We start from the raw sequence: 23,693 nt of genomic DNA, 5'->3' as shown, positions 1-23,693 counted from the left end.
GAGGAGATCTGCAAAGAAATAGATCTGTCCGTATTATTTTCATTTTTGCAAATAATGGAAACTTATGTTGACTGAGGGTGAAAATAAAGCAGGTTTTAGCTGCAGATTTGAGGTGTTGGTCTCTGAGATAGGAGACGGAGCTGAAATCATTAACTACTGGCTTGTTTTATTTAAGTGACAATGTTGAGTATTTTGTGAATGTTTTATAAAATCTAACAACCGCTGATTTCAGCACATCCTCCAGCCTTAACTGAGTTTAGCACAGTTCTCTGATTTGTCCACCAGAGGGAGCTAGATGTCAGATATTAGACCACCGAGCCAACTGTCCAGTCTACACACTAACCAGACGTTTGCTGGTTTAATTCACTCAGATGTTTTTGAAATGTAGAAATGCCAGTGAGTCAAAACAAAGGTCATGTCACTGTTGATGGTTGGAAGACACAGTTTACCACAGTGAGTACATCCTGCACGCTGGGAGATAAAACACCAGAAGCTGTAGAGCACCTTACTTTGCTTTTAATATTATTTAATTCATGGCATTCATCTTGTGTCATCTATCCTAACATGCACCTGTAGCACACATACAAAAAGACACAAAAAGCAGCACAGATCACCACCATTAGATCCAGATACAGAGCATCCACAGAGCAGCCAAAGTGCTTTTCTGTCACTGTGCCAAAGGGACAAGTGAAGCAGTCTTCTAAAAAAGTTGGGGTTATTTCTAGATAGTCTGAAGATTTCAACTTATCATATGTATACATTTATCATATTTTTATATCAAATTTTTTCCCAGTGTTCTGCAGTATTTTAAGTGTAACATGCATGATACGAAAATGACCATGACATGCTATCATGTCATATTCTGAGGAGGTTCCTGCCTCAGTCTGCTTTCCCTGTGTAGCAGCTTCAAATATGTGCATATCTGCATCTGGCCAACATCTGGTGCATTTATATTTACGGTATACAGTTATTGTAATGCTATTTAAGAATAAGACGTATGGCAGGGTTATACATTTCTGTAATAATAATAATGATGATAATGATGCATCATAAAGGAAAAAATATGAAAATCAATGAATCTGTGACATTTAGCAAATATTACTGTATTTGTTAAAAATGTTTCACACTGTTAATCTGTCTGCACAGTACATTTTCTACCTGTTTTTTTCTTTATCTGTTTGTTGATCTTTACCATTTCATATACCACTGAGCACCTACAATAGCAACATCTCCCCAAAACCTGTGAGGAAGAGACTTTGAGGAAGAAAAATCACAATCATATTTTGTAGAGAGTCACCTGATAAACATAAACCTGAACTCAACAGGGGAGGGGGGAAATAATGCAAACACACACTCATGTATCTGACAGTCCAGCCTATAATTTATCAGGGGACATTCTCCTATAATGTACTTTTCTTTGCAAATTTAACACGGACCCACCGCTGGGAGAAAAATGGGACAAGGTGTGCAAGCTGAAAGCCTTAAGACTGTGTGACAACCGTGATAAATGCAGCAGGCGCTGACACGGCTATGGAAAAAGACAAAAGATACCTTTGTCTTGTCACAATAATCCTAATCTGTTTGAAGATTGGGCCACGTTAGAGAGAACGAGAGAGAAAGGAAAAAAAAAAAAAAAAACAGGAATGGAAACAGATTCCCGGTCGGCAGTGATAAATGTTGCTACATCAGAACCAGGACTCAGTGTGGTGTTTCTCTCTAATGGCCTGATTGCTCAATTAATTTTGTGGCCCGTTCTTTGCCGGCCCCCTTTAATGTGGAAACAGCTATATTTTCTCCCAGATTAGTATAGATACAGGCTGACAGTCTGCACTGCTCAAGGTATTTGGGAGGTATAATTCATTCATAATGCCACAATGCGCCCCATCTATCATCTCAGGTTTTTCATCCGCTAACTTGCCGCTTGCTCCCTCCTCTCATTCCAAGCTCCTGGCTCTTCTGGGGCAGGTGGGGGGTGTGGGGGGGGGGGGGGGGGGGCAGTGGTGGAAGGGGGGTAAACTCAATCCTGTGTGTGTGTGTGTGTGTGTTTTGTATGTGTGCATGCATATATGCGAGTGAGCACTGCGAGGTTGAGATGTGAGAAGTGTTGAAATATGAAGTCTGTGTGTGTGTGTGTGTGTGTGTGTGTGTGTGTGTGTTTTCGGGGGCATGTGGGGTGGTGGGGCATGCAAGGTTGTGAGGTCGGCAGCTTCTCTTCTTCTGATGAATTAGCTGGCATATGCAAGCGATGAATTACCAGGCAATGGGAGTCAATTATCCAAAGAAAAAAAAAAAAAAAACGAAACGTGGACCCTGCGCCTGTGGCCCCAGGGTCCCTTTTCCAATTCAGAGAGTGATTTTCCCAAAATGTAGAGGGGAAGAGAGGAGAAGCAGCCTTGAAGGAGCGAGAGTGGGATGATGTTGGAAAAAAAAAAGAGAATGAATGAAACTATAGTATATAAATGTGCCCCCCCCCCCAACCTTTTTTCCTCCATCGTTTTCTCTCCCCCGGACCAAATGCAGAAGGCAAAGCGCAGTGTGAAAATGCAAAAGGCTACTATCAGGCCTTCAGAGTGCACAAATGCCACTTATGATGGATGAGTGTGGGATTTAGAAAGGCCTCCTGTCAAACACTGACCGTTTCCCCTCCTTAAACGGCCCTCTCGTTTTCCTCACTTGTCTTTTGTATCAAAACCATATCAGGCCCCTGGTTGAAACAGGCCTAAGTGGAAGACATTTGTAATATATTGAAGTGGGTGTACACACAGGCTCCCTTGCTGTTCTCGCCATTTAATTTTTCTAACCTCTTTTGAAGGGGAGAGGGAAAGATGGAGCGTTTGTGGTTTACAATATTTCTGAGAACAAGAGGGAAGGTGTAGTGGTCCCGTCATCACGAGCTGTGCAAGTGCTAGTGTCACGTCAAAATGAGACGGCAATGATCATAACGGGTTTTGCATGTTTATGAATGTTTCAGTGAGGAAACCACCGAGGAAAGATAACACATACAGACGTTACTTTAGTGTGTCAGGAATCTTTATTTCATGAAATGAAAGCAAAGTGCAGAAAAGAGACTTTCAAGCGATTTTGCGCAAGTGCTACATTTTTATGCAAAATGAGACAATAACTCTTAGAATCTGCATATTACTTCCATGGACATAAATCCAAATCACTGGATGAACCTGGCCACAAGTGTTGCTTTTGATAGACCAATTTAATCTCAATAGTTGGACGTGCGGTGTAACCAAACTGCTTTAAGACCATAAGAGAAAAGAGGATAATATAAGCTGATAGTGGGCAAGCACAGCCAGAAGTCATTAACAGTTTTAAATCCTAAACTTTACGACTGCCAAAAGAAAACACAAAACCATTAACAAAAGATTCTTAAGTTATAAGAACGAGAGCAGACGTACAGTAGAGTGAGAGTTCCTCGTGAGATGGGAAAGAGGGATATAAGAATAAAACAAAAGACAGTTCTATCCCAAGGTTTAGCTGGCACCACGAGTGGCCTCTGCAAAGAGTATTATGAGGGTAACACTTGAAATGAACCGTTGACACAAGTTGGGAAAATGCGAGGCACAACACAGACATTTAACAATAGGGTGATTCTCAAATTCAGCTAGAGAGAAATGTTCTACTTTTTATTTCTAGAAACTTTGATTAAGTGATGTTTACACTATCTTAATATCAATGAACATGACCCAGTAATTCCCAGCCACGTGTATCCCATGGCGTACTTCTGCAGTCAGCAGGGAGAACGTGGAAAGATGGTGGAGCAGAATAGAAAAATGTGTGTATATCTGTAGATTTACAAATTACAAATTTTTCTGAGGCTGATCTATATATTTATATATCTACATTTATTATTCCTAATAACCAAAAAACTGCCAGCTAAAATAAGCTAACTGCACAGGACACACATCCAACCAAGCTGCATTAGTTGAAATGACAATAAATAGCTAAAATAAAAATTGCATAAATAGTTGAAATGTCCAGCTTCAAGTTAAAAACCTGCAAACCTGCTGAAAAGAAAGACCAGTAGAGACCAAGTCTAAACACTGCAGGGTCACTATCATTTGTATGAAATAGTTACTTTAACAATATCCACTTTAAATTGTCTGAAATAAATAGTTTAAAGTAAATTAGAAGTCAATGAATTGGTACCTGAACTCGTCTGACTGAGTTTCTCTAACAAAAACATGAAAATGTTTATCTAAGAAAAAGACAGGTAAGCAAAAGACAGACACTAATGTAATGAAACACATGTGATCCCTGAGATGATTAGAGAGTGAGATGCTCCTATAACACTGCTCTGTAGATGCACAGCTGACATGGTTCAGAGAGGGGCAGACCGATGGGGCCGTGCGTGAAGCCTCACGACAAGGATCGATCACCCTGCTCACGTTTCAGGAGAAAAGTTGACGGCAAAATGAAGGTCTAAAGAAGAAAATAAAGAAACACAAAAAACTGTGGGCGCAGACAAAGTCGTGACAGGCGTCTGTTCCACGAGCTTCTGCCGTTCAGTCCGCTCCCTCACGCAGCATTTCTTTCACTGGTCTCTCTGGAAAAAAATAAAGACAAATTACCATCCACTACAACATTTTCTATTATAAAATGGAAAACTTTGTGATGTTGATGAAGATTACAGAGAACACAGAAAAAATTACTCTCATTAAAATTCACCTTTCCTACATTTCACCCATATCCATAAAACTCTCCAACACTCTCTTTGTTCTGCTCTCAGCTAAAAACTAAAAACTTCTACGGTGCACAGACCTCTCTGTCTCTCTAACTGCGACTCCTTGACTTGCTCATGGACTCACCTCTTCTGTTGAACCTTAATCTTTAATCCGCCACGCTCCGGGACCTATGGGAAATGGCTGGTAAAAAAATAAAATAAAAATATTTATTCAAAATTTGAAAAAAATTGCCCTCCTTATCTAAACATATGAAGCAAGACACACGACATGCTGTTGACTAAGACTTTGTCCCATGGCTGCAGGACGCTGGATCTTTAGTCATTTGCTTTGCTGCAAAGGTCAAAGGGATTTTAAATGAGCTTTTCTTACGTCTGGAACAGAATCCGGAAGTTCTGGTTCCACTTTGGCTCTCCTCGAGGGAAGACGGGAAAGATCCATGAACTGGTGACATGTATATAAAAGAAAAGAAGCTGAAGCTCATTAAGGTCATGTCTGAGGTGTTGTTTCAGAGATCTGACAATCTGAGCTGTTTACATTCTGTACCACAAGTGACACATGGGGCGTTCGTGAGGCTGTTTGTAATATTCTACAGGAACAATATCTTAAAATGTGAAGTTTGAGGGGTTCAGGTTGAGCACAGGCAGGTATTTCTAATATCCTGTCTAAAGCTCAGTATTTAGCGTGTAGTTTGGTGTTCTGCATTAACTGTAGACGACTGTCTCTTCCTCTGCTCAGACTGATTTCAGTGAAGCTTTCCAGTCTACCTAGCGGTGCGTCTCTGCTACTCTCCAACCGTCACAGTTTTCCTCTGGGACTATCAGCCCCTTCACTTCCTCTATTACCCCCTCACACACCCTTACATCCTCCTACACACGCTCTCACACACACATCACCTCCTTTCCCCGCGGCGACATGCGCTCCACAATGGAGAACAGAGTGGTTTGGGAAATGATGGCCATTTATAACTGCCTGACGCCATATCCCACCTCTCTCTCACACTCACTCACACACACACACACACACACACACACACACACACACACACACACACACACACACACACACACACACACACACACACACACACACACACACACACACACACACACACACACACACACACACACACACACACACACACACACACACACACACACACACACACACACAGAGAGAGTTTGGCGCTGGGGTGGTTATGGAGAGATGTGAGACAAAGGGAGAATGCACCCTTCTCCTGGCTAATGTCACAAACACATTAACACTTAACTGCACAGATGAGTACTCTGCAAAAGTGTCATATCACATCTAAACAGTGTGTTTCTTAGATGTATGTGTGTGTGTGTGTGTGTGTGTGTGTGTGTGTATTCTTGTGTGTATGCAAGATGAGGGAGTGGTTTAAACTGTTAACAGAATACAAATATATGTGTTGAGCTGTCCTCAGTTTATTGAGGTGCAGTGACAGATGAATTACCTGCACTAGAGTTAGAAGAGCTCTTTAGTGTCTCTGTCCGTCTCAAGATGAAGATGAGCAGACTCTTCTTTCTGAGGAAGCCCAGATCTTTCAATGTATGTGGCAAGATGCTGGAGATCTTTGTACCCGTCTGTGGTAGCGAGCGCCATCTACTGTGCTGTGGTCTGCTGGGGAAAAGCAGGATCAATAAACTCCATCCTCACGGCCGGGAGCATCACTGGTCAGAACCTGGAGATGTTTGAGTCGGTGAGGGGACAAGAGGTCACTGAACAGAGCGCTCTTCATCATAGACAAATCAACCCATCCCCTCCACGACACACTGCAGAGACAGTGGAGCTCCTTCTCTAACAGACTCATTCAGCTCCACTGTCACAAAGAAAGTTACAGGAAATCATTCCTACTGTTCACCAGAGCACTGTACAAACGTTTCCTAGCTTCTGTGCAGGTTTATCTCCCAGTTGCGCGGCCCTCTGCACGCAGGCTTTATAGTGAGATGTCATCACCTGCTTTAAAATTTGGGCTCTGGGAAAGTTTTACGAATACAAAACCTCTGTGGATTGAACGTTTAATTCAAATCGTCCTTTTCGAAATGGTGAAAATTATTTGTTGCAATACTAGATTTACAACTAGACATCAAAATTGTTTTTTCCAAACATTTTCTTCCTTGTTTTCTGTGTGCGTTTCCTTTTGTTCATCAACAGCAACCTCAAAATCAAGCATTTTTAAATATGCACAATACAATATAAAATTCTGAGTGTACTTTCTTTCACTCTTTCATGGACAATAACTTGAGATAACATATCTATAAAAACATGACACTAGGCTGCTCTTCATTACTGGTAATAACTGGCTGATACTGGGTTGAAATGTCAGTGGTGAATTTCTCTTTGTCCACTTTTGTTCCTCCCTTGTTTCTGGGATGAGGACGTAAGGCAGAGAGGATAGTAGGTGACAGAGAGCCAGCGCTTTTATGTTAATTAGGCTGCTCACGGATGACGTTTTCTAAAAGCTGGTTGTTACACATGGATGCTGGTTGTGTGCATACATCTGTATTTCTGCATGTGTGAGTGCGAGGCCGTGGCCTGTCACCGTGCTGGATGGGCTGTCACTTTCTTAATTGCCTGAGCCCGACCCCGCCTCGCTCTGCTCACCTGCCTAATTACTGTGTCTTTCCAGCCAAGAGACTGAAATGAATTCAACTCCATTCAAGCTTCATTGGCGTGAAAAGTGAGGTTACTGACATTGTCATAATACAGTACAGAACAGCGCGTTTGTCCTTCTCGTGATATTTTACAACCCAGAGAGTTTCATCCCTGTCTAGAAAACAAATGCAGATGATAAAAGACATGTCATGTTAAACTGATAAAATGATCTGGTGCCATATCTAACACTTTTCAAAAAGGGGTAAGTCGTCTGTAACAAGTGTGTAAAAACACTGATATGGTCCTTTAACTTGAATGGCAGCAGAAAAGGTGACTTCCCCTCATAATATAGATCCAAAATGACCAAAATAAAAGTCACAAAACAAAAAGTTCAAGAACACAATCCACAACACAAGGGTGAACAAGTTGTAGCTACTGAGGACCGAGAAGAGAAAAAAAAAACAAAATAAAACATAATGTGAGAAACGGAGCAGATTGAATTGAATCAGATTGTACAATGCAAATGAAATGCTAATGTGATGCTAATGAGCAGAGGGAGGGAGGGAGGGAGGGGGAGAGTGTCAGGTAGGAGGTAAAGTTTGGTTAGAGAGCGAGCTGGCGAGACAGCAGGCAAATGGGTAACGCTCTGCTGAGCAGTGAGCGGGCTACCCATGATGCCTCGATGAGAGAGGGAACATTAAGCGATAGAAAGACGGAGAGATGGAGAGAGAAAGAGACTTGGAGGAAAGGCCCCGTGGGCTAATGAATGCTGATTAATTCCCAAATTACATTTCACAACTTTTACTGTTTCTTTTTTCTCTGGTGCACGTTTTCCATCAAAACCATCCCGCCCCTGTCTGTTTAATCACTTGTATTCTTTGCTCATTCATTCGTACTCGCTTGTCTTTTAAAGCCACATTTAACTCAGGTTTAACATCATCATCTGAAGCTGTTGTCACACAGTCTTCACCTTCCACACAACTGGCTTTGTTCATTTCCCCATTCAGGAAGTTTTTCCTCCTTAAGCTTTTCTAGTGTTCTTACTGGACTTGGTTGTTGGGCGTTTGGATGTTTTTACTACATCTACTTCACATCTGTCCGTCATGGAAAGGATCCAGTCCTGTGTTGATCTTCCTGAATTTTCTCACGTTTTAAGGACTGGTTGAAAGGCAGCTTAGAAAGTCCCCTGAGGTAAATTTGTGATTTTTGGGCATTCTGTAAATCCAAATCATTATCCATCCCCTTGGGCAGCTGACAGAAGGCTCTTACATAATTTATTCTGTTGTCCAATCCAAAACATTTTCTCATATGCTACGGAAATACTGACATGAGGTGGAGAAAGATGAGTATGACTTTTTGATATGGTCCCTGGCCGGAAACAAACTGATGACGTTTCTGTTAAACATGCACCTAAACTGCTGGGCCGAGAGTTACCAAGTAAACCAAAAGTGTAAATATAGATACAGAGAAGAGAGTCATCTATAATTCAACTCAGACAAATAATTATTACCCTGTTAGTTGCACTGAAATACGAATTTCAGCTACTCGTACTTTACTTCTGTATTTTCACTTCACGTAACTTACCTATACTCCACTACACGACAGCTCTAAAGGTACTTGTGACTTTACACGTCAGTGTTTTGCATACAGACAGATGTTAAGCAGCTCAACAGTTTATAAAATAGTTTAAATTACTTTAAACAAAAGTAAAATGCTCCGTACACATGAATGCATCAGTTTAGAGAGAAATGGTTGCTGTAAAGTGCGACTGTGAAAGTTTCTAAAGTAAAGAAAATTAAGTTAAACATGCTTAAATTGTGTCTATTTACTTTGTCTCCCAACAAAAACAGACATTTTGCTTCTACAGAAGTATCTCTTTCTCAAGGAAAACATAAACGTTCATTTTATTTCCTGTTTTATTTAACTCACATAACTGATTGCAGCCTCCTGCTCATCGATACCATCAATAGATAGACTTGACTTTAGTTGGCTTGACTTGTTATTCTCTCCTCTCTCCCTGTTTATACTTGACTCGGCTCTGACTCGGCTCTGGCTCGGTTAATGGAGCCACTCCGTCTTTTCTGACACCACAGCAATCACAGCTGCTTCATCTGCTCCTGTCAGTGTCTCCAAGTTAAAGACCCTCTGAAGAGACAAAGAGCAAATATCTTTTTGAATGCCTGTCGGGTTTTCCAGAGCTTTCACAGACCAACACATACACATGCACACATATGCATTCATCAGAGCTGGGGGTGGGGGTGGGGGTGGGGGTGGGGGTGGGGGTGGGGGGTGAGAGGGTGCAGTAACAGAAAAAATGTGATCATCTGCATCCCCCTGATGTGTTGGAGGTGAGAAGGAGCATCTCAATGGCAGGCAGAGCACGGGAAGGGAAAATGGCAATATTTAAAATAGGAAACACAACTCCATTTCTTTTGGAACAAAATATTAATGATCTTTCATTTGGATCTCATCACAGATGCGGCCGGGGGAAAATTGCATTCTGTGTGGCAGAAGTCTGGGGAAGACGTGAGACAGGATAATAGCCAATAGGTGTTTGGAGAGAGGGAGTCAGAATGAATGAGAGAGAAAAGACAGAGAGAAACAGAATTGACAAATTCCCATGATGGGTACGCCATGAGAGAAGGGGGAGGAGGGGAGGGTGGGGGGGGGTTGAAGAACAAGAAAAAAAGGAGCAGAAAGATTGGAAATTGAAATTTATGACATTGAAAATGACTATGACAGAGACAGAGGCAGGTCCCTCTTTGCTCTCCCCTCTTTGGTAGCAGTCAACCTTGCAATGAGGGCAGATCAAACAAAAATAGGCTGTTAGGGGGGCAGAGGGGCGGCGGGCGCTGAGCACTGTGGATGGGATGAGAGAGTGGGAATGAAGGAGGGAAAGCAGCAGTGAAGGTGGAGGGACGAGGGGGAAGGATAGAGGGGAGGGATAGAGGGATGGGAGGGAGGTGTATAGACAGAAGTGAAGGAGGACATTAAAGGAGAAAATGATGATGTTGTCAGTGAGCGATGTAAATCGCGGCGGCTACATAGTCAACAGATACAGTCGGCTGGCTGTGCAGGCCAGGGCCTGTCTCAGCTGCAGTGGCACTGACAAATGGAATATTTTCAGAGGACTTAATCAGAGGAAAATGGGCTTTCATCTGCTCGCCTACCCGCTCTGCCGCTCGCACAGAGAAATGATTGCCTGTCGCTCTTCCTCTCCCTGTCTCTTTCTCTCTCACAGTCATTGAATGTGGCCACTGAACCCTGCAGAGGTTACAAAAAGGGAATTTATCAGTTGTGTTTTACAAAAGGATGTAGGGACACTGAGATCACACTCCCTTCATAATGGACTTTGATTTGAAAATGCTGATAGCTGGTTTTGCTTTGCATTAACGCTTAAACAAACTTAACACATTTTAAAAGGCAGGAAAGACAGATTAAAATACACATTCAGACACAAAGGCACACTCAAACTAATAGGTGAAATCTTTCTGCTCCCCGCAGTAATCAGTCATTCATCAGCCGTCCTGAGGAAAGAGCAGAACTTTATGTGTTCTGTGAGAAAGTACAAAGTGTGCCACACTGAGATTGTCCTGATATACTTCAAACACACTCATCATCCACTCAATAAAACCTATTACTTGTCATGAAGGCCTCATTTCCTACAGTTGTGTTTGATGTAGTACCTTGGCCGCCCTGTCTGCGGGCCCACAGGAGCAGCAGATAGGCCTCCACAGAACAGACAACAGTGACATGATCTATTTCTCCCGTGATGAATGTACCAATCTGCTGCCCTGTTGCCCTGTCCGCCTAATTTGTTATGATGTGACACCATGTAGACTCTTTTCTATGATGATGAACTTGCTGCTAGTGTGTACCGGCAGGTAAGTGGGATGAAAATGTCAAGATGCTCTATGAGGCCAGCACAGCACTTTAATTCTAATTCTAATCTGTGACAATTCAGATAAACAAAATTTAAGTAATGTCTGCATTTTTTATTTTTTGTTTTCTACTGAGATTCAGTACAATCTATCAATTTGTGAAAGTTTTTACATTTCCTGTTCTAAACATTTTTCTTTTCAGAGTTAGTTGAGAAGATTGATACCATGGTCATGTCCATTCAGCGTAAAGCTAGGACCAGGGGGTGATTAGCTTAGCTTAGCATAAAGACTTGAAATAAAGAGAAAGCACTACACTCTTTATTGTTAAAAAGCACACCTACCATTACCTCTAAAAATCATTAATTAACAGAAATCTATAAACGTCAATTTTTACATTTCCGTCTTTATGCTAAGCTAGGCTAATCACCTCCTTGCTCCAGCTTGGTACAGTGCAAACATTAGAGTGGTATCAAACTTCTCAAAGCCAAGAAGGCCATATTCCCAGATGTTAAACTATTTTGGTCGACTTTGGATGCACTTGATCAGGTTTGTGTTGCCATAGTTACCTTTCATAAACAGAAATCACCTATACTGCTGTGCCCCAATCATTAGAATAAGAAGCAGACAGTGCTGTCCGTGGTGCTGAAGGAGTTAGGAAGCACATAATGAAAACTACTTTTCTCTGGTGTGTTGTCGAGTAGCCACAGGATGGACAGACTGATACTTGTGATACAAGTTCTTTAGTACAAGTGAAGAAATGATTGTGTGGTTAATAATTATAACTTTAAGCACTCTTCTAAGGGGTACGATTGGTTCAATGGCATTTTACTATGGGTTGATATTGATGTGTGAGCTGCCACACCAAATGGATTTCCTTTTGGCAGCTTTGATAACACACACACACACACACACAACACACACACACACACACACACACACACACACACACACACACACACACACAAACCCTGGCTCTGTACAGCCGGGCAGCAGGCTGCCCTGTGAACGAAGGCAGTAATGGCTTGTTGAGCTGCTATGAGGCCGGGCCTCGGGGCTGGTCACAGCCATATCTCACACAGTATTGATCAGCTCAGAGCTAAGTGTGGCCCAGAGCCCTTCATCCCTTCCTTCTTCATCTCCCTCTCCCCCTGTTCTTGATCCTGTAAAGTTATAAGTGTACTCATGTCAGCTGGGTAATTATCATTGATCTGCTGCTGCAGAGGGTGACAGATTCTACTGTAGCTCTACCAGCTGATCTGTGATCTGTCACGGCCGGCTGCCCCGACTTCACCACAGTGCAGGTGGACACACGTTGCCATGAGATCCGAACTCAGCTGGTGGAAGGCTCTGAAGTGTACCTGAGATTATGTAACCCTGTATTATAGCTTTGTTTGAATAACTGGACTATTTCACTGATGGACTACCTGCTACAACACCTGGTCTCATACCAGCCTAGTGTATCTGCAGTGTGGTGGATTTCCAAGCTCTGTGATGAGGACTGCTTGGAAAGAGGAATAATTTTTTAGGACTGTATTACCAAGTTCATAGTTTGGGCACCTGTTCAGTGACAGCCATATTCAGCTCCGTTTAAGCTGGTGTTGAGTTAAAGACACAGATTTCAAACAAAGAAAGAAAAAGTGCAGAAGAACAAATTAGACAGGGAACAGTTGAGTGTGTGGTCAGTGAAAGCCCCGGGCAAATCATCTTCATCTCCAAACTTATCCTCTGAGATCTGTTCTCTTGCCTCCCCCCACACCCACACCCACACACACCCACACACACCCACACACACCCACACACACCCACCCACACACACACACACACACACACACACACGGTTCACAGGTTGGCAGATGATGAGGTCTCTCTTCCAGTGTCTCCTGGCAAGGATTTGTATTGTTCACTCTGAATGTGAATCTGGGGGCTTTGGAGTCGACTCTGCTGCTACAAGCTTTCACTCTGTGGAGGGAGACGTGCTGATGACCTAGTTAAGCTTTCTGAAAATGTCCAGATGGATCACAAAAGGACATAAATACCTGTATAAAAGATTGTCATGCCAGCACAAACTGATTCATGCATCTTCTGTATGACATGTTGTGGAAAAGATGCTCATCTTCCTAATACATTTTATTATTATTTATTATTATTTCCTTTGTCCCCCTTATTTTCACATCACTATGAACAAGTGTGTGGTAAATACTTGAATTAAAAATACTTGGACCCCTGAAGGATCGAGCCTTGGAAATATTGTACTTATATCAGCAGAATATTGAAATGAGTTTGGAAAAAGTTTGCGGTATAGAAAACTTGGACAAAAATCACAATGAAATTAACAAAATGCAAAATACATTTTAAACATGTTATTTTATCTGTATAGTAAAACAAAGCTCCAGTAAAGGGTACATCCGATTGTCATAAAAGGTATTAGAGCCAGGTAACAGATACAAAGCTACAATAATCAATTATTAGAGTGACAAGAAAGTCTCTCTGTCCAATTTTGAAGATTAACTAACTAAAAGCTAAAAGTTTCCCTTTCTTAAAAAAATCATTACAATATTAAATATTTGTAAGCAAAACGATTGCCCCAGTGAATTGTGTCCAGTGAGCTGTTTCACAGAGTTTTCATATGACTAAAGCTAATGACAGGTTGTGTTTTTTTTAACTGTAAATGATAGAAAACTAAGATATTAACATGTTCTGGGTTGAAAAACTGTGATGGTTTAAATATTGTTGAGGTTTTCTTTTCTTTCGAGGAATTATGTTTTCATTTTAGCGTTTGGGAGCGATGTCAGCAGAAATTACCAGAAAGATGTTCTGAAGTGGAAATGGACTTCTAAAAATCACCAAACCTCACCATTAATCATTGATGACTTTCCATCCTAAACCCTCACTTTAACTACTGATGATTTTCAATAGTCTGATTTGGCCCAACACACACACACACACACACACACACACACACACACACACACACACACACACACACACACACACACACACACACACACACACACACACACACACACACACACACACACACACACCCACCTCCGTCCACTAATCTATAGCAGACAAATGAGGCTGGGCTAACAGAGTGGTGCAGGGAGAGAAAAGATTGACTCGGAGACAGAGGCCTAATTAGCAGAGACTCATTAGGAGTCTTTAAGAGGCTGTGATTAGGGATGTTTGTTCACACAGCATGCTGCTGCTGCTGCTACTGGGCTTAATGACTGGGACTGATTGCTAGCTAGTTTGGCCTACAGCGTGACGGGGTGGGGGGTGGGGGGTGGGGGGGGGTTGGAGGATGGCTGAGGAATGAAGGAAGTGTAATGCTGTGTCCCAGCAAGTCATTTGTCTGCTGTTAACTGATGTTAAACACAGGAAAAAGAGCATATTTAGGCTTTTTTGATGTCATATACCTGTGATATTAGCACAGTGCGCTAATGTCCATGAATCTCATTAATGCTAACCCAGACTTTTGGGTTTAGTGATAAGGTTAAAAATGGTCAAGAAATTTTAGGAAATAGAGTTATTCACTCAGGTTTTTACAGTTTGGTTTTTGTATGGATGAAATAAACAAGATAAAACTAGTTAATTAGAAAGCTTTAAAGTCTCTTGGACTTGAGTTTTGTTACCTTTGGACAGAACCAGGCTAGCTGACCAGGCTTAAATCTTCTCACCTAACTCTTGGTAAGAATGTGGATAAGCACATTTCCCAAAATATTGAGCTATTGCTTTAAGTATAAAAATCTATAATGTGATTAGCTTACCTTAGCTTAGCATTTAGGCTGGAAGCAGGTGCTTCTATATGCTAAGGTAATTGCCTTTCAGCTATAGCAGATATGAAAGTGGTTTCAATCTTCTCATCTAACATTTGACAAGAAAGAAAATGCATCTTTTCCAAAATGTGAAACTTGCTGTAAAGGCCGGGACCAGGTCAGGGCTTGGTGTAGTTAAGGTTAGGGTAAGAATCATGGCATTCATGAGCGTGTCCTTTACAGTGGCTTATACTGAGTGTGCATCTAGCAGAGCGCAGTTTGCATCTTGTTTCACTGTTAGTTAAGAGCTAATCAGGGAGCTGCAGCAGTGACGCATGATGCGCCTCTGTGTTTCTTGTCCAGTTGAGAAACTCAGCATCCCCCCACCCTGTACGCCCTCCACCAATCTAAAAGTTTACCACTGAGCCCGAGCTCTTGGCTTTATAAACCCCAGACCTCTTCACTTAAATCTGATAAGACTCCCAGCGCTATTGTGATACGATTTTCCCCCTCGGAAGTCCGTCCATGATCCCGCATTTCCCTGAGTCCTTCTCGTTCCACTTCCTGAACTGGGGTGGATTGTCTGGAATAAACTCCAATCCTCCTTAAAAGAAGAGAGCAGGGAATGGGGGAATGGGGGAAGGGGGGGAGTGGTGTGGGGGGTGGGGGGTGGAGTAAAAGCCGAGAGGATCAAGGATGCGAGGGCCAAAGTAGAGGATCCGACAGAGCAGAAAGTAGAGTTAGCAACTTTGTCTCCTGTCCTTGAATTTCTCCAGCTGTTTGTATGTGTTTTAATCCATCCATCCATCCCTGCACTTCTGTCCCCAGCCTCTGGGCAGCGCTGCCTCTCTTGTGTTGCATTTGGTTGCAGGAAGCGACGGGACTGATCCATTTGTTTGTTTTCTGAATCCAGGATTTGCAGAGATAGATTAGACAACAAAAGCATATGGAAAAGATAAAGAACACTTAGGTAATGGATTTTGGCGGCCTCTCTAGCACAGCGGCGAACTCATCCTCTTTCCATCTCTCATCTCTCCTCCTCTCTCTCTGCTCCAAATATGTTTGTTGTTCTTTTCTTTCTTTCTTTTATTTTTGCATACACTTTACAAGAAGAGAAAAGGACCCGGCTGTTTATGAGGATGGAGGGGTTAACATGAAGAAGAGCGGTTAAAAAGTAACAAATGAGTCAGAATCAGATCTTAACCTTTGGTTCAATGTGTTTTACAAGTATATGTAAAGTGGTTTTACATGTTGTGTACTATGTGGATTCACACACACACACACACACACACACACACAAACACTATCACATTCACAAGGATTCACCCCAACACAAATGTCCTACAACCCAAGCGAAGCTCCTGTATGTTTTATTTCTGTCCTATTTTTGATCTTTTGTCTTGCACCAAAAGAAAAGAAAAGAAAAGAAAAGAAAAAAAAAGAAAAGAAGGGAAAAACTATAATAAAGGCCACAGAGTAAAAATTCAAAATAAGCTCTAAACATGCCTTTTGTTTATGTATGTTCACCTACTTTTCATTGCAGACAAACCAAGTCATCTGACAGAAAAAAATGGAGTTGGTATGGATTAGAGGACGCAGTGATCGCTGTGTGTATGTGTGTGCTTATGCACTATGATGTGAATGATATATTGTGTCTTCTAAGCCCATCTAGAGCGTGAGTGCGTGACACTAGGGTAATGTAAATACCTTAACTTCTGAGTGTGTTTAGCAACCAGGGCTGTTTGCAGGATGTCGACATGCAGACGGATGATGTTGCTGGAGAAATACTGGAGCTCAGACCAGTTCTGGGTCAAGCAGGCATCATGGTGGAAGCCGCGGGTCAGGGTTATGTTGACCATGGATGGATTATGAGACAACGGGCCACTGTGCACAGACATGTAAGAGGCCCTTCACTTCCCCCTTACAGGAGCAATACACCTAGAGTGAAAGACACACAAAATGATGACAAACAGAACAGTTACTTGTGTATCTTTGTGGTAATTTTATGTCTCTTTGTGTTTTTGTGTCTGTTTGCAGCCATTTTGAACATTTAAGTGATTGTTTGTTTGTTTTGAACATTATTTTTCTGACTGCGCTGGGAATCGAACTGTAAACATTGTGGTTATGTGGTATACATTATCCCATTAGATGCCCCTTTTCTGTTGTTGTTTGTGGCTCTTTGTGCTTGTATTACATCTCTCTGTAGGCATTTTCCATTTCGTTGTTGCTGTTTTGTTTCTCTTTGTAGTTGTTTTTTTCCTTTTTGAATGACCAACCCTGCTCTACCACTTAAGTTACAGACACCGTATCTTCAGCCTTTTTCTGTCTGAAAACGCAGTTTCACACTGTGTTTTCTGAAAGTCATTTTTCCAGTTTATTTGTGTTAATTTTCACTATTTACTTCATGTGTGAAAGACTTTAATTTAAACCAGTTTTACAGTAGTTTTGATGATGAAGTCTCTACGTCTGTGCAGTTTATGTCATTAATGAAGAATCATTTCAAAACCATTCACAAAAAAACCTCGAGTTTCATTACATTAATGAAAGAACATTAGTTCTGGTGCTTGTTTACTGTGATTGAGTTTAGAGTTTAAACAATACTTGGATAATGATCATCACTAATAGATCCAACAGACTTCATTATTTTACAAGGGGATCGCGTACTTGAAAGCCACGAGCAAACACAACTGCACATATGGATGTATTATATATATATATATATATATATATACACACACACACATACACACTCACAACATGGGTGCCTTAAATAACAAGTGGCAAACAGCTTCAGTAACCCAACTCCTCTGAATTATCACCTCCTTGCTTGTGGCTGTTTATGAATACAAATTGAATTTCCACTGCAACCTTGTTTCAGTCATGGCTCATTTGATTTATTCCTTAATGAATATTTCCCCTTTCAACTCAGGAGATGGGAAAACATTTCCACACTAAATGAGACCCGGCTTTTATTGTAGCCCATTCTTTCCTACATCTAGAAGTACATTACACTTATGGTTGTGTTGCTGCTGTGGATTGAACAAGGCTGTTCCATTTTATAAAGGGCAACAAAGGAAACTGAGACAGTAAAAAATGTTTTGTACCTGCAGTTTGTAACATTTTTTTTTTACTCTAATGGCTGCACTCTGAAGTTTTTTATTCTACTGAAAGACACCAACATTTTTCTGCATTATACTGAATGTAGAAAATATATAAATTACAGACAGATTAGGAGATCTACACGCCGGGTTCAGAGATTAAACCCTCTACATTGACTGTCCACTGTGACAAAGATGCCGGTCACCACATCGCTCAACAACTGCTGCTCCACACCAGCAACATTTACCTGTTAATGTTGTGTAGATAATGTGCAATTGACTGTACACCTGCTAAATAATGCAGCGGCTTGTTTGGGGTCATAAGGAGAATTTAAATAGTATTGATAGGCTAAGCTGCCAAGGTGTAGGATGTATACAGTCAGAAAGCCCCACTCTGTATTGATCAGAGAACGAGCTTAAAGCAGAATAGCTCCCTGTTCCCGAAACAAATGAGGAGAAAACAAGCAAACAGAAGAATGGCAGCGCGCAGTGATAATTCAGAACAGGTGGAGGAAGAGAAGGTGACTGTTATGGTGCAGGAGGTGGAGGAAGAGGGATGATGTGCAAAGAGACGGAGTGAGAGTTAGACAAGGAGACGTCGGGGCCGTCTATCCATCCAGCGCATCGCCGGGGGCAACAAGAGGAGTAAAGTTGTTAACGAGTGTGTGGACAGCGGTGTCAGGCAGAGCGGAGGTCCATCAGGGAAATGAGACGCCCGGGTTCTATTATGGCCCCAGGTGCATTATGGGAGGACAAAGGGAAACTTTTGGTGGAAATAGATTATAGATAATAAAAAGGAACAGAAGAGAATACATGTGCAGTATTTATTTTATTCTGATATGTTGGTTTTTTATTTTCAATTTGTAAAGATTATCTGTTTAATTTGATCCTTTTCCATGTCTCTATTCATCTGGTTCAGAATTGTCTCTCTGGTGCTTCCTCAACATTACGAACAGCCAGCCTTAAGCATTTGCTGCATGAATCATGCTTGAATCTGTATTTATCACCAAATAAGCACAGATTATAGAGCATGGGATTTCGGTAAATTCTCATATAGTTACTGGGGCTTTTATTCACCTTAAGTGCCTTTATTTGAAACAGACAAATGCTAGAGGCAAACCTTTGTTGGCCACAGTGCACTACAGACATCCAATAAGTAAACACAACATCCTCATTTAAAGATGTTTTCTGCCTCTGTGGTTTATTCTTATCTTACACATAAAGTTGAAAAGAATATTTTGCCTGATGGAGGAGGTTTCAGGTCTGTTGATGTGAATCTTATCTATGGTTATAGGCCATTCTCCAACAGCAGATACTTCCCACTCCTAGATTTGTTCACGACAATAATTAATGTTATAAAGTCAATGTTTTATATATTTTTGATGCATTTCTTTCTTTCTAAACTCCAACCAGTTGATACAATTAATGAATAAGGAATAACCTCACTTAGTTGTATACATCTGAATAAGTGTGTCTTTCATCAAACCATCAGGACCGCTGAATGATAGAAATCTATCACTGTTTGTTTTCCCCATTGGCTGCTGCGCTCACATTTTAAACTTGTACAAGTTAAATGGATGAACACGATCTTGTACTAATGATGTTAAACCTCAGGCCCATAAGGGACAGAACAAATAACCCCAATTCCAACATATTACAGCCTACTATTACAGGGCCATACTGGTATGTTTTAGCCCATTAACTTCAAACATGTGACATGTATTTTTCCTCATATAGAGGCTTAACACATTTTAAACCTACAAGTGTATTCAAATGTATGTAATTGAAATTAGTATTAAATTAGTAATTACTAAACAGTATTATGAAGAGTATAAATGTTTTTCTTTTGCTCTTAGGAGCTTTTTAGTTTTCTAAAAACCAAATCGGTTTAATTTTGATAATTGCACACTGAAAAAAAACACATCTCTTTTAAATAAGGCCCCAAAGGAAAACATGACATACCGCAGTCAGGTCCTTTTAGTGGTTCATTAGAAAATGTGTACTGATACCGATAGGTGCACGATATAAATGTGTTTTTCTCTGATATGTATTCCACTAAAACCATGGGACATTATTTGACTCTCTTTGTGCTTGATCTGATGAAAATATTTGTGGTGGCAGAAGATTACGAGACCAACAAAGTAACATCTCATGTCTAAGGCAGATATTTTTCTTATCTAACAAACATCTTTTATACAGTGTTGTTCTGGATGCTGTCAGGAATTAACGGCACTTAAAGCTGGATGCATGACAAGTCTGCAAAAAACAACCAACTTACCAAAGATACGAGTCATGCATCCTTCAGTTGTTATGAAGAAACTTCAGATTTAATCTGTTATGATCGGTATCAATGAAGAAGAAAAACATGTTTCTCTGACCATTAGTGTGTGTAGCCTGTGAGTGTGTGTACAGTGGTGCCGGTGACCTGTGGCCTCAGGCTGTGTGCTTAGTGAGGATTGAAATGGGACAGCTTTAAAGGGGGATTAATGCAGTATGGCCGAATGAGAAAAACACTGTAGAAACAAACATATGCAGTAATTAAGAGGATAAACACAGCATAAAGGGGAAAAAAAAAAAATCATATACTATAGATTGACTTTATTTATGTGTACTCTAAATAGTGAGACGCTTCATTTCAATAATTATCATGACTTTCACCTGGAAAATGCTATTTTATATGGTTATAAACTGTTATCTTAAATGTTGGTCTTTAAAGTGTTAGGTTCTCTCTCCTTTCATCTTCAACTATGTCAAAGGATCATAAGTTCACATTTAATTTCCAATATTCTAATATATTCTAATATCTATTCTAATAGCTCAGCCTATTTTAGCCACCTCCCCTCTTAGCCTCTGATGTTCCCTCTTTGCATGATAAACAGCTTTTCAGCCCTCAGAATATGTATGTGGCCCATATTTATTCATATGTGCAGTATATGAGAGCAGACGATTCTGCTTTGGGTGTGGGAGAGGAAATATATAAATAAGAAAGTAAATAAACAGTCTAAATAAATAGCAAGAGTAATAAGGTTAACTATTTAGGTTTTTTGATATTGATATTTGCAGTGAGAGCTACAGGAGGGGGCGAAATTAATGACAGCAGACATAATGCCATTGGGATACTTGGGAGTGTGTCCAATACTTTAAGTAATAGCGTTAATGGCGAATTTGAAGGAATTTAATTTTCGACATCAAACAGCAGCGCCTTTAGAAAGCCACCTCCCTCTCGCCTCCACATGTTTGGGGCTCTGAGAGCTTCTGAACTCGCTTCCTCTCAGAAGGAGGAAGAGGAGGAAATCATCTCCAGGGTGGCGAGCATGCGGGGAAGGCAGGCGGCTAAAAACTTCCAAGCAGAACCCAAGCAGAACAGCCTCTCGACTTGCAGGGTGACGCTTGTTAGGCTCAGGCCCAGAGGAGGGAGCATGGCCAGTAAGTAAGGTTATTGGGAAATAATTAGCCTAGCCCGGGAATCAGCGGGGATAGCAAAGTCCTCTGGGGTAGAAACGCCAGTGCCCCTGGCCTCGTTTCCACAGCTAATTAACTTTGAAGAGAGCCTATTAATAAGGTTGTCTTCATAGAAAAAGCCTGAAACTGTGTGCGGAAGGAACTTTTAGGTGTGGTGGAGGCTGGATTTCAATTTATAGATGAAACACAAAGAAACACACAAGACTGTGGAAGTAATTGAAAATGAAGTGGTCTTTTTGGGTATTTCAGAGCTTTCTGGGGGAACTCTTTATACAAGTCATACACACTATTCGGAAATATCAACCTTCCCCTATGAGCGTCAGATCGCCCCATCAATTCCAAGAGAAATTTTGCTCCAGATCACTTGCTCCCCACTTCTACCTACTCGGTGGACGTCATCCCCAGGTGGCCACATGTCCCCTTACCTGTCATCCCAGAAACAGCTGGTGTTGCCACCAGGTCTGAATGTGCTAAAAAAAATCTAGCCTCAGAGCCTTAGGCTGTGGGAGAGCGACGCAGGCCTCAGCGCCTAATCACCCCCTCCCACGACAGCACTCATCAAGACAGCAGCTCCAACAAATCAATCTCCCTCTGACAGTTCATTTAGACTGAATTAATTTGGAATTAGGGGCCATTACTGCAATTGGCAGGCGTGGATATTCCCCTAACGCGGGCTGTTATCCTGCTTTGGGGATAAAGAAAAGGAGCCAGCTTTTCTTTTTTTCTGTAGGATCGACTGGATAAGGTGTTTTTCTGTGCTGATCGCAGGGCTGAGGGAGGGAGCCATTGGATTTTCAGTTTAACTAAATCATCATTGTTCTCAATCAACAGTCAGACTCTGCTGATTGTTTTTTTGTCTTTGTCTTTCTCTTGATAACAAATGGAAGTGAAATAGGTGTTTAATGAGGGTCGTTGCTCTATCGACTGTCAAATTGTTGCCGGGGGCCAATTAAAAGTCTGATAGTCTGCAATAATAGCAGAGAAAACAATGAATCGGGATAAGATACAAGACAGAATCGAAGGACTGATAAAGTACTTTTAAATTCTTTCTCTCAATGTTTAGACCAGAATAAATGACCAAAACCAATAAAATATCAATCTACAAATATAATCCACAAACAGGCCTCCATGATACACGCTTCAGTCTGACTCAGACAAACAAAAGCACTTTTACAGCCAATCACAGACACATGTAATGATTTTCTCTTTTGTTCGTTCACAGTTGAGTTTTACTTCCGTGATGTTACCATTATTTTCGGTGCAGCAGTATGACTGATCTGCGGCGGAGCTGCTGAACAGATTGACTTGGCCTCTCTCTCCTGCTGGGAGGCAGCAGCTTGAAGTTTACCCGGGGTTCACGACCCCGTGACCCAGAGGTTTGACAGAGACAGCTCAGCTCCATGGAGACGCCGCTTTGAAAAGATAAACACTCTAGCATCACACACACTCCTGCACAGAGGCACATGAAGAAACAGCCAGATTAAAGAGATCTTTAACCCGATTGTGTTTGGTGCAGAGAACGTTTCTTAGAAAATAATTTGCCTTTTTAAGAATTTTACATTTCTTAAAAAGTCTAAATCAATGTCAGGGTTGGCTGTTAACTCCATCCCTCTAAACATACTTCTCTGGTCTCCACGTAGGTTAGGCTGCAGAGGAGCTGCTGGAGATGTTCCCATGCAGAGACGTTAAGAACCAGTCGTAATCAGCAGTTTTTTAAAAGTTAATCTGGGAACTAACTAGACGAGACGGTTTGAGGTAAAGTGAATGCTGGAAAAAAGGTGTAACTGAGGATAGATTTTCTTTAATAAATGAACAGCACTGTCAAACCTGTAATTTTCGGTGTATGAAAACAATGGTGTGGTTTCTTTTAAAGCCCCATCTTTACCAGCTGCAACATTTAAGTAAATTAATGCATCAATAATTATATAACGTGGGGCGTCGTGTAGAGTAGTGGTTTAAGCAGGCGCCCCATGTGTAGAGGCTACAGTCCTCGCTGCAGTCGGCCCCGGCTCGAATCCCGCATCGGACGGCCTTTCACTGCATGTCATTCCCCCTCTCTCTGCCTCCCCGTTTCCTGTCACTCTCCACTGTGCTGTCCATTAAAGGCATAAAAGCCCAAAAAAATATACTTTACAATAATTATATAACGTGAGGGTTCAATATGTGGTGCTATTGATCAGTTTTGGT

At 41.4% G+C, this 23,693-nt stretch overlaps 1 long non-coding RNA gene across 1 annotated transcript; it reads right to left on the bottom strand.

Moving 5' to 3' along the window:
* Positions 1-3,028: 3,028 nt before the first annotated feature.
* On the bottom strand, positions 3,029-6,584 carry LOC130179231 (uncharacterized). Its single transcript, XR_008829258.1, has 4 exons — positions 6,166-6,584; positions 5,064-5,135; positions 4,818-4,874; positions 3,029-4,555 (listed from the first exon to the last, which is right to left on the bottom strand). It is a non-coding gene; the product is annotated as an uncharacterized LOC130179231 (long non-coding RNA).
* Between the last annotated feature and the right edge of the window lie 17,109 nt (positions 6,585-23,693).

Source organism: Seriola aureovittata, chromosome 12, assembly GCF_021018895.1.
Source record: "Seriola aureovittata isolate HTS-2021-v1 ecotype China chromosome 12, ASM2101889v1, whole genome shotgun sequence".
Taxonomy (NCBI): Eukaryota; Metazoa; Chordata; class Actinopteri; order Carangiformes; family Carangidae; genus Seriola; species Seriola aureovittata.
This window is presented reverse-complemented; position numbering and strand designations above follow the sequence as displayed.